This window comes from Cygnus atratus, chromosome 13, assembly GCF_013377495.2.
Source record: "Cygnus atratus isolate AKBS03 ecotype Queensland, Australia chromosome 13, CAtr_DNAZoo_HiC_assembly, whole genome shotgun sequence".
NCBI classification, from domain to species: domain Eukaryota; kingdom Metazoa; phylum Chordata; class Aves; order Anseriformes; family Anatidae; genus Cygnus; species Cygnus atratus.
The window spans coordinates 5,873,005-5,885,155 of record NC_066374.1 but is presented as its reverse complement, the minus strand read 5'-3'; positions in this window follow the sequence as shown (position 1 = coordinate 5,885,155).

Here is a 12,151-nt window from a genome sequence, read left to right as displayed (position 1 = left end):
TGCCCTTTTGCTCTGGATGAGCTGTCTGCTCCCTTCCTCTCCCCACCACCAGCCACTCCTCCAAGCTCGCAGTAAACCACAAGACCCACAACGTGCCTCAATGCTACCAAAGAGCAGGAGAATAAGGCAAAACTCTGGGAACTCTTGCAAAACTTTATTTTAGCTGAGAAAACCCGTGGAAGCAGAAGGGGCACTTTGCTCCCTGTGCCTTAGCTGAGCATGGGTGCAGCAGGACTTCACCTCCTGCAAGGGCTCCCTGGTGCCCCCCTGAGACCCTGGTCCCACAGGGAGGATTTAATCCCCCCTGCCTTGCAGGTCTTCTTTGCAGATGACATTTCAGGGACCGGGCTCTCCAAAGATGTCTTCTCCGAGAAGAAGCTGCTCTGGGAGACACAAGGCTCATAAAGGGGTGGTTGTGTTTCTGGGTGAACATTGGATGTCCAAATTCAGACCTAGGTCTTCATTTTGCTGCAGGTTATTTTGTGCTCTAGCAGGCACCAGGGAGATCAAGAAGTTTTTCTGCTGGGGGTGGGCTCCACTCACAGCTGTGGAGGAGCAGATCTCAGCAGTCCTCCCTTGCCCTGCCACGCTCTCCGGGGATGGTGTTTCCAAATCCTTCAGCAGGGATCAGGAACAAAATTAGGTCTGCTGAGGGGACAACCAGTACAGCAGTGACCATGTGTGCTTTAGTCTGAGGACTGATAGCCACATTTCCTGTGCAATTATTTGCTACTGCTTCACTTTTTTAGTACTTTCTTCTCTCCTGCTACTTAAGGCCTCACGCTAACCACTGCAAAAGCTTCATGCATACCTAAGGCAACTTTTCAGCTTTTGCGGTTTTATTAAGTCACAAAGAGTTTCTGTTTTCTGGAAGAAAAAACTCTGCTGTCGTGAAGGTTAGTAGGACTTTCCAAGAGCAGAGCAGCCAGGCCCTTCACCCGGAGCTAGGAGAGGGGCTGCTGGTGCTGGGGCTTGAACCACCACCGTCATCATCATTGTCCCTCTTGAACATCATCCCAGCCGACACAGGAGCACGCAAAGAGGGAGGCAGCAGCAGCAGTTTCCATGCTCTCTCTGGGCATTCCTATGGTTGGGAGATGCCTAGCACTCTTGTCCTGTCCTAGCACCCATTTATTACTGATGGGGCCCCATGTATCGGTATGTACTGTCTTGTTTTCCATGAAGCCCAGAGCAAAACAAAATCAATTTATACTCTTACTGCATTTTTAAAAAGCTGGTGCTGCTAGGGGACATGTGGCCTTTAATTTTAAAACAGAGTTAGGCGTCTCAGCTTTCATCCACCTGTACGAACAGTTTTAAAGGAATGCCACCATGTGCTAGGAACTCCATTGTACAGAAAGTCCCATCTCCTTGCCCTTCAAGGGGACTTTTCAAAAGATTAGCAGAGGAACCTGTTGCCCTGGGATCCCAAGGCCAAGCAGATTTCATGGCAGGAAGAGTCTGCTCTACAGTGACTTGGCATACTCATAAAAATACGGACAGCTTTCCAGGTCAAAAGATCTTCTTCATGCATTCTTTTAATATGACAAGACAATTGGTAAGTGACCCTGGAGCACAGGACTGAAATACAGTGCTCTCCGTTAGCCCTCAGATTAAGGTGAGTCAGTGGAATAAGGCTTCCCATGGATGCACTGCTGATTTGCCTTTACGTTGGGCACCTTCCTCTGGTCAGTGACGAAATCACCAGCCACCTTTGTGGCAGGGCTATCTCCTGCAAAGTTCAGAGCTCTGCTCCAGGCAGCTCCCGCAGCCAAAGCAGGAGCTGGTGGTGCCCAGTCCTGTCCTCAGGAATTGAGGGAGGTTATAGATGAGTAGATGACCTGTGGTGATGCTCTCAGCTCTGGATGTTCAAAGCTGTCTCCGACTCTGGAATAAATGGTCATTATTTCCCTCGCCGCAGTGTTGTCCACGTGGGGCTCCTGTGTGTTCAAGGCCTAGAGAAGCACAGAGAAAACACACAAGGTGACAGCCTTCTCCAGGGGATGTTGGGATCAGGAGGGGTCCTGGAGCTGCTAACAGCAAGCCAGGAAGAGTCAGCAGAAGCAGGAGCTATGTAAAGCCCAGGTGGCTTTGCCCATGGGAGGGTTGGGGTTGATCCTGGCTGTCTGCATGGCCCACAGAGACCCCTGAAGTAGTGCCCCGACATAAACCCGTGAGGCTGCCAAGCAGGGAAGGGTGATTATCTGCACGTTGCTTTGCATTTAACCATTCTGCACCCTCCTTGCTGCTGTCAGCCAAAGCTGTCCCTAGGCTTCTCAGCCATGAAGGTAAAATCAGGTCCTTTTGGGGTCGGGGAGGGAGGCAAAGGGGAAATGTGCAGCTGGGGGAAGGGAGTACCCCAGGGTCACTTACCACTTTGCAGCTTGCCCTTACAACACGGAATTAATTTCCTATTTTTAAATTCAGAACCAATTCTTGTAGCTCAGTGCATCTTATTCAAGCCAGCAGTTAGCATTTACCCAAAGAGCTTTCAAATTTTTTTTCTGTACCTGCTGTTGTTTAACGATTCTCATCTTCTTCTGCTGCACTGCACCTCGGAAAAAGAGGGTTTTATTACCGACAGGTTGCACCCTCCCCTCTCCTAGCCCTGGGGAACCAGAGGTACTATACTGGCACTTTCACCAGGGGGGTTGATGCGGATTTTGCCATCAAGACAGAGATTTCTGTGGCTGCTCCAGCCAAGCATGGGTGAAATCTCCCACTTGGAAACAAATGAACTTGTCTCCTGACAAAGGCATCCTCAGGGATGAAGGTTTTGATGGGAGCTGTGGAGATAGGCACCTCGCTGGTTTATTTTCCAGTGCACACATCCCAAGGTATTCTCCCCAGCTGGAGTTTTAAAGTGTCCCCAACAGAACAGTCTGGCCACACTTAGAGGATGCGTTTCTGAGTCCATGGCGTTGTACCTCTTTTACAGACTAGAAGTGATGCAGTAACTTTATTCTGGTCTCAGCACCAGAAGGTATGGGTTCTCCAGAAAACCATTGCAACAGCCCCATGCTGTGCTTCTGCTTTGTTAAGCTGCATCACAAACTAGAAACTATGACTCTTTACAAATGGAAGGAGGTGGTACACTGAAGGGGAGCTCACAGGAAAGGAATAATTCTGGCGTGAAGAGCAGAACCTCTCCAGAGCCTCCCCACTACCTTTTATCCCCAGGGAATATGCCCAAAGGAACCAGAGGTGCAACCTCAAAGTTTGCAATGCAGGAGCAGAACCACCTACCCCAGCGCCAAACGCAGAAGACCAGGAACAGCAGAAGGAGGAATATTAATGAGCAAGCTCCAATTATGTAGTTATGGGTGTGGTCTTGATTGCTGGTGCCTGACATTTGGAAGACAACAGATGCTGTAAGTGCTTCCTAAAGGAATACAGTAGCAGCAGATACTGCCGTGGTGATTATTTCATCTATGTTGTATGTGAGTGGTAGGAGAGCATTTGGTGCATTTTCTTCTCAGACTCTGTGGCCGCTGATTTACCCCCAAGTGCCCAATTCTCCCCAGCAAATATTACAATTGCCCCAGTACAGGACTCAGACCTGGTGCTTGGGTTCCTGAGCCCACCCCTCCCATTCATTCTCTGCAGCCATTCATTTTAGCTAAAGGCAACGCTGCTAGTGGAGCCTTTCTCCTGCAGAGACAAGCAGCTGGGCAAGAAGCACTCACTCGTACTCTAGTTAATGGTGGCAGAAGGGGGAATGATGGGCTTCCAGCTACAACTGGAGGAGCACAACCAGCACCACCTAGGACACCCCTGGGAATCCTCTCTTCATTGCAGCAGTTTGGCCCCGTGGGAAGAGGGACCAAAATTGTGCCTGCGCCCGATGCTACCCATGGCCAGAGCAGTGCAGGAGATGCCTGTGCCTGGCACAGGGACACTTACCTTCACTGGAAGGGCCCGTGGGGACAGGCTGCTCAAGCACGGTCAGGGTGATGTGCCTGGTTTGTTGTTGGTGTACAAAGCTGACGTGGTACACCCCGCTGTCACTGAGCTTCAGGTCCCGCAGCAGCAGGGATGCGTTGTCGGGAAAGAGCTCAACACGGCCCACATGTGAAGCATAGAAACATTTTGTGGAGCAGTTCTTGGGAGCCCCCCCAGCACCCAAGGAGCAGTTCAGCACTGTGCAGGAGATGATTACTTGTGAGGGGTGACCAAACATCCAGTGAATTGGCAATGGGAAGCAAGGGGAGCTGTTGAATGTGTAGGAGACGGGCAGGAGCACGGACTGCCCCACGGTGCCATTGACTGCATCCTGCGGGATTTCCACGAGGAAGCCCAGGTTTCTCCCTGCAGAGGGGAAGAGGCAGATCAGCAGATCAGCGGCAGATTCTCCCCCCTTGGAGCACAGCGCTCGCAGACCACCCTGCCCCACCGCCCGCTGACAGAAGCCTCATGCCCAGACACCAGACCTCAGCGCAGCACCCTTATTTTTGGGGACCCCATCGGATGCAGCCACCCCAGGGTGGGCTCTGCACCACCTGCACCCCCAGCCCCTTGGCCCCAACCACCTCCCGGCTGGCTTTTCCAGCCGCAGCCCCCGGGCTGTCCCCAGGGCGAAGGCAGCTGCCCCATCCCCAACTCACCGAGCAACAGCAGCAGCAGCAGGAGGGAGCCGAGGCCCCAGCAGCGCCGGCCAGGACACATCGCCTGCGGCTGCTGCGCTCGCCTGGGCCGGGAGGAAGTCGGAGGCTCTCGCTCAGCCCCTCGGCGCCGTGGGGTTCGCTGCGGGCGGGCGAGCCCCGGCTCCTTCCTGTGCCACCTGCACGCTGCGGGGCTGCGGGGAGAGAGGGGGCTGTGGGGTGTCCCCTGTGCCCCCACCGTGGGCGCTGCTTCTGCCCCAGCACCCCTTCCACACACGCAGCAGGGAGCTGCCAGCAAAATGCGTCCATCGCATCCCCGATTTTGGGGGAATTTTCCAGGGGGTGCAGCTCACTGGCTCAGCGGGCCTTCCTTCAGCTGTCACCCGTCAGCCTCAGCAGCCGACCAGCCCCTGCCCCACCAAAGCAGCCTTTGGGACCTCCTGGGGCAGGCCAGAAGCTTTGGGAAACTCTCCCGCCTCTCGCTTTGCTGCTGGAACTGCTTCAAGTGGTTCTGCAGCCCCATGCCAGGCACTTTGGAGACAGGGATGTCAGAGGAAAGGTGTTTATTTGCCCAGGGGAGTGGGAATTTAACAGCAGGGGTATGTGAGTGTGGGGAGTGGTTGTGCGCTGGAGGCAGGACGGTGCCTGGGGACAGGCAGCGGCCAGGACCCCGGTTTGTCCCGCAGAGGGGCAGGTGCCAGGAGGAAAAGCAGCCCTGAGCCACCAGCTGAGCGCCTTCATTCTGCCCGGGCACTGCGGGGTGGCTGCTGCTGCCAGCCTGGGGTGCCGGCCCTGGCTGCTCCCGCACGCTGGCTCCCTTCTCCCCAGCAGCAGCCGCAGGCTTCCCCACGTCTGCCCTGCTGCTGGCGGCTGCCCCGCAGCCAGCACAGGTGGAAGAGCAGCTGCAGGAGCAGCAGGATGAAGCAGTAACAGCCTCCGAGGATGTAGCAAGGGATGCGTGCGGCCATCCCTCCTGCTCCTTGATGAGTTTCTGCGGTAGGAGAGCGGAGATGCAGCTGCGGGAGGCTGCCATCTCCTCTGGGACACCTCCACAGGGGTCCTGTGCTGTCCCTATCAGGAGGGACAGGAATTCTGCCAGGGCAGCACGAGGGACACTTACCTTCACTGGAAGGGCCCGCGGGGACGGGCTGCTCAAGCACGGTCAGGGTGATGTGCCTGGTTTGTTGTTGGTGTACAAAGCTGACGTGGTACACCCCGCTGTCACTGAGCTTCAGGTCCTGCAGCAGCAGGGATGCGTTCTCGGGGAAGAGCTCAACACGGCCCGCATATGAAGCATAGGGGAAACATTTTGTGGAGCAGTTCTTGGGAGCCCCCCCAGCACCCAAGGAGCAGTTCAGCACTGTGCAGGAGATGATTACTTGTGAGGGGTGACCAAACATCCAGTGAATTGACACTGGGAAGCGAGGGGAGCTGTTGAATGTGTAGGAGACGGGCAGGAGCACGGACTGCCCCACGGTGCCACTGACTGCATCCTGCGGGATTTCCACGAGGAAGCCCAGGTTTCTCCCTGCAGAGGGGAAGAGGCAGATCAGCAGATCAGCGGCAGATTCTCCCCCCTTGGAGCACAGCGCTCGCAGCCCACCCTGCCCTGCCACCACTTCCTCACGCACCTCCGCTGGCTCTCAGCAAAATGCATCCATTGCATCCCCGTTGGTGGGATCCCCATGGGATGCAGCTCTCCAGCTGGCAGGGGCATCCTGCAGGTATCACCCCTCATGGGCTGCCCGTCATTGCCAGGAATGGACCAGCAGCACTCACAGAGCAGCGCAAGCAGTGACCAGGAGCTCCATGAACATCTGTCCTGGCTCCAGCCCTTGGCTGATGTTTCGCAATGAGCACATCAACCTCGTGATCCTTCCCCCAACGTCCCTAGCCATCTGTGCTTGAGGACAGCGCTCCATGGTCACCACTGGCTTCTTCCTTTCCTTTCCATCAGCTCAAGCTTACCCCACTTGCAGCTCTCACATCACCCAAGGTGCTTTCTGCTTGCCTCATCCCAACTTACCCACCAGCATCAGGGTGAGGCAGACAACGGCGCAGCTCTGTGGAGACATCCCATCCCCTTGCCTTTGGCCCTTGGCTGCATGTAGTGTGTCTCTGTGACAAGCTGAGCATCTGTGCTGACCTCAGAATTTGCATGCAGACACGTCTCAGGGAGGAGGCCAGTCTGCCAACAGGTCAGCAATGGTGGTGCAGGTGCACTGAAACAAGCCTCTTGCACAGGAGTCCAGCTCTGTTTGTTGGTGTAAAAACATTCGGTGCCTATCCCAGTCCATGGGCTTCCCAACAGAGCAGCTTCCTCCCATGGTGAGGAGCTGTGCCTCCCTCCTGGAAATGTTTGTTTCCAGATATTGGAATATAAATATAACGGATATTTATTGAAATATAAATATAATGGGTATTTAAATGTAGAAAGGAAGGGCTCCTGATGGGGATGCACGGGCAACCTGCGCACAGGCAGAGAGGCAGATGCTTCCCATGGATCTTCTTTCCTTGTCAACTGACAGGCAGAGATGTGCAATGGTCCCCACAACTTCTACAAGAAGTGCAGCTGGATGGGAAGCACTGGTGGCAGCAAAGGACCTGAAAGCAGCCCAGATATCGCAGGGGCAGAGCACTGAGGATGCCAGGGAACCATCTCTCCATAAGCATGGCAGAGGGCATGGACCTGCTGGTTTGTGAGCATGGACCACATTGGACGAGCTCTCCCTCACCTTTGCCGTGTCCCTCTTTGCTTTTCTACCTCCTGCTGCAGTTCACCCTCAGATGCCGCAGACCTCAAGGATTCTGGCATGCACTGACCACCTTCGGGGTAGCAGGGAGCTCTGCAAAACACCAAGAGCTTCAAAGCTCCCCAAACTTGCATCTTCAAGAGCAGTGCTCTGCTGATGGTGAGAGATTTCACACTGTCCTCCCTCTTGCTCTTCCTTCCTGTTGCACTGAGCACACTTGCAGTGGGTAGGATAGGATATGGCTGATCGTCAAAGGGCTGGGAGCTCAGCAGGGAGCTGCAAGCGAAGCGTGCTGGTGGCATCTTGCAGGCTGGGGGAGCAGAAGTGTGCCGAGAAGTTTAGGGGGATTTTAGGAAGCTCTGAACTGGACAAAGAACAAGGAGCTGTAAACATTAGAACAATTATTATTAATATTAATATTAATTCATTTGCAAACAGATCATTGCTGACACTCCACAGTCCAAAGCTTGCATCATGTCATAGCATCAAAACCACACTTCCTTTACACGTTCATCACCAAGAACAAGGAACCATGCTACAAAGGAAAGGAGTTCAAGAAAACATGAAGCACCAATAAACAGAAAATGGGAATTAAAGGGGATTTTGATGTTTAGGAACAGCAAATAACACAAGGCCTTTGGGGTAGATGAAAGCAGCTCTCAGCAGCAAGAGAAAAGCTTCCACCCCACGGACAGGAAGCTCTTGCAGCCATGCCTTGATGTCATAGCAGGTAATAGAACCATTTGCAGTAACACATTTATATTATGATGGCTTTGCCATCCAGTGAGACAGCAACAGGAAGAAAGACAAGCCACCGATTTCACAGGAGATGTGCAGGAGCACGTCCATGGGGCCATTGATCTAATCCTGAGAGAGCAGCTGAGGTCCTGAAGTACCTCTCACGGAGAAGAAACCTGGACCAGAGAGAATTATCCTGACGTTTTCTGTCATTTCTCCCCAGTTGGGCCATTTCAGCTTGAAGCATACTGGAAGAAATCACTTGCTCAGGACTTGGAGACCCCTTGTGTTTGCAGGTCCCCATAAATCACGTTCAGTCCTGGCGCTTGGACCTTGATAGCCCAAAATATCAGGCAAAATGTCCCAGGAAGCAGCATTTGATTCAGTCCTGAGTCTTAGGATGAACCACTGCCTTTTGGCTGAAATAGATACACAGGTAAGAGGAAGCTATTAATTAGTCTTTTCTCACATCTATGTGGTAGGTTTTGCATCCTCACCTCTAAGAACCTTCTCTTAGGACAGGCCCCTCATGCTTCTGCAGGAAACCCGACCAGCACAGCATGGGCAGCATTAGCCTGCAGCTGCATCGTCCACTCGTAACAGCATCCTGAGCCACCCGGACCCAGCATCACCCCAAGCCTGGTAGGAACATCTCCCCCAAGGTGTTTTCCACGCCAGAAACCTCAGAAGTCAGACTGTCAATAACTACAAGGAAAACACCAACAAGTTCTCTCCAGGAGGGTCAGTCTGAGAAGCAAGTCCTGAAGTACCAGCTCTGTTTCTGCACGTATGTGAAAAAGAGAGCTTGGCTTGGAGTCCTGGCTTCCTTGGTCAGGACCACAGGATTTGGGCCACCATCCTTCTCCATTTATTGTGCCCCATGGATTTCTTCCACAATTCAGCCTGCACAACAGACGAGAGAGATGCACGGATATCCCTGCAGATGGGAATATCCACATAATGTAATGGGACTGCCTTGGCTGCCGTCTCCCAGCTAGGAGAAATCAGAGGGGTCTCATTGTGGCTTCCCAGAGCTTGGCCTTCTTTCTCCATGGGAAACCAGCACGGTGGGAAGGGCTTGTCCCAGGGAGAGCCCTGAGGACAGGTGACATGTCCTGGGGGAAGCTGGAGGGATGCACATGTCTCCACGTGGTTCAAGAGCTCCTTGACCTCCTGGCTGGAAGACCTGGCCGAACCCCCATGGTGATCCCACCTCCAGTGCACGGTACCCATTGCACATCTCTTCTCCCATTCCCGGTGCTCAGCACTGGGCTCTGGTTTTCACTTGGTCAGACAGGTTACCTGGGAGGGAAGAGTGGCTGACTGCTGTGGGGGACTTCAAAGCCGCAGCACCCACAGCTCGAACAACAAAGCTTCAGCAACAACCAGAAAATTCACACCCTTCCATACTTGGCTGTAACTCAGCCCTTTGCTCACAGACGTTCGAGGTGGTTTTCAGACCTTCCTCCTGCAGTTCAGCCTGCAGGTGTGACGTGTGATCTCCATGGCTTTGGGTTGTAGGCTCGGGGTGATGGGTCCAGCCGTGCCACCTTCGCCCAGCTCCATCACCACCTTCACAGTGCTTGGGTTGGGCGTTTCCAACCACAGCTTTTGCACGACTAAAATCACATCGTAGGTCCAGGCTGCAGCATGACCCTTGCTATAAGACCTGTTAAGTTTGATGATGAGAGGCTTGGCATCATTCTTTGTGCAGAATTATCCCTGCTTTCCCAAATCACTCCACTGAGCTTTTGTTGTAAGCAATTACATCACTCCGTGCTGTATAATAAACCTGTGCTGCTAAAGGAGCGCTGCTGTGCTCTTCAGGTCAGAATGAACGTCTTTTGGTTAACAGACACAGGGTTAGATCTAGGCTTTCAATAATGAACTGGAAACAGGTGTTTGCCATTAGCAGTGCATCCAGAAATGATAAGCAATTTCTCTGGCTCCTGACTACTGAGGTCTTCAAAGTTCTAACAGAAAAAGGTGAAAAGAGCGGGCAAAATTAACAGATACAAAGGGCCCATTGGAGAGAGACTGCTCACATGCTGCTGCTGTAAACTACCAACTCAGACATCTGCATTACCGTGGATCATTTAAGAGTCGGCAGAGCATCTGTAAAACGTGAGGTGAAAGGAAGAGTTTCAAGGCCAGCTGGTTTCTGCCACGGTTACTGCATAGTCTGCACATCACTTGTAGCATTTCCCATACTATAAGCAGCAGTCCACCCTTCCTGAGCATCTGAGTTTCATCACAAGGAATTTCTCCTGACCCATCCGTCTTCTCTCAAAATTGTGGTACTTTCCAAATATTCCAGACTTGCTTCCACCTCATTCCTTCTGTGACTTTGTATTGCCCCATGAAGCAAAACGAAAGCCCCATGAAATCCCTCTATGTCTGCATGATCCTGACAGTTCTGGTTTGAACTAAAGTGTTTAATTATGTCAATCATTAACTCCAGGTAATTTTTTTTCCAGTTTACTTAGCTAAAGGAGCCTGTTAAAATAGCTTCTATGTTTTCATGTAGCTAAAATGGAAAGAAATGAGGAGCTAAAACGGTAAATGGTTTTCAGCTTAGTGAAGAAGAATTTCAGGATGGCAAGCACAAAACTGAAAGATGTTTTTCAGGGGGAGGCTTTGCTTTCACTGAAAGATCGCTCTAGGGAGCATGAAAAGCTGAACGATTCCAAGGGGACAAGACACCAAAGAAAGATGTGGGCGTCACTGCAGGGCAAAAGGAGATGTCCAGAAGGGACCAGAGGGCAAGCAGAGGCAACTGAAGGTGTGTATGCAGTCAGGGAATGAGTTTGGGTGCACAAGTTTAGGCAGAGATAGACCCTGTAGCAAACTGTAGGTCATCGGAAACGCACGGGTGGGAAATTTACCTCCCCAAACCCTCAGGTAACTCCTTTCCTTCCTGTGTACCATCAGATTAACTCTATTTCCCCCCACATGGTGAGTAGGTCAGCTTCCTCCCTCCCCCCCGCTGCCTTCAAATCAGCTCAATTTTTTGCCACGCACCCTCTGTTCCCCTCTCCACCCCGTCCTTGCCATGATGCACATCATGTCTTGCAGCTCCCTAAAAATGTTCATTGTCCTGCAGGCTTTTAAGCAGCGATCCCTGAGCTTTTCAAGAGAAATGAATATAACGCAGCAGAAGAATCACAGAATCACAGAATTGTAGGGGTTGGAAGGGACCTTGAGAGATCATCGGGTCCAACCCCCCTGCCAAAGCAGGTTCCTTAGAGCAGGCTGCCCAGGCAGGCGTTCAGACAGGCCTTGAATATCTCCAGAGAAGGAGACGCCACAACCTCCCTGGGCAGCCTGTCCCAGTGCTCCCTCACCCTCACCGTGAAGAAGTTCTTTCGCATGTTGGTGCGGAAGTTCCTGTGCTCCATCTTGTGGCATTTGCCCCTTGTCCTGTCCCCACAAACCACTGAAAAGAGGTTGGCCAAATCCCTCTGTCTCCCACACCTCAGGTATTTATAAACATTGATGAGATCCCTTCTCAGTCTTCTTTTCTCCAGGCTGAACGGACCCAGGTCTCTCAGCCTTTCTTCATAGGGAAGATGCTCCAGGCCCCGTATCATCATTGTGGCCCTCTGCTGGACTCTTTCCAGGAGATCCCTGTCTTCTTTGTACCAAGGAGCCCAGAACTGGACACAGTACTCCAGGTGAGGCCTGACCAGGGCAGAGTAGAGGGGGAGGATCACCTCCCTTGACCTGCTGGCCATGCTCCTTTTAATGCACGCCAGGATCCCATTGGGCCTCTTGGCCACCAGGGCACACTGCTGGCTCATGGTCAACCTGTCATCCACCAGGACCCCCAGGTCTTTCTCCTCAGAGCTCCTCTCCAGCAGGTCGTCCCCCAGCCTGTACTGATACATGCGTCTGTTCCTTCCCAGGTCCAGGACTCTACACTTGCTCTTATTGAACCTCATTTGGTTTCTTCCTGCCCATCTCTCCAGCTGGTCCAGGTCTCACTGAATGGCAGCACAGCCTTCTGGCGTGTCAGCCACTCCTCCCAGCTTTGTGTCATCAGTGTACTTGCTGAGGGCG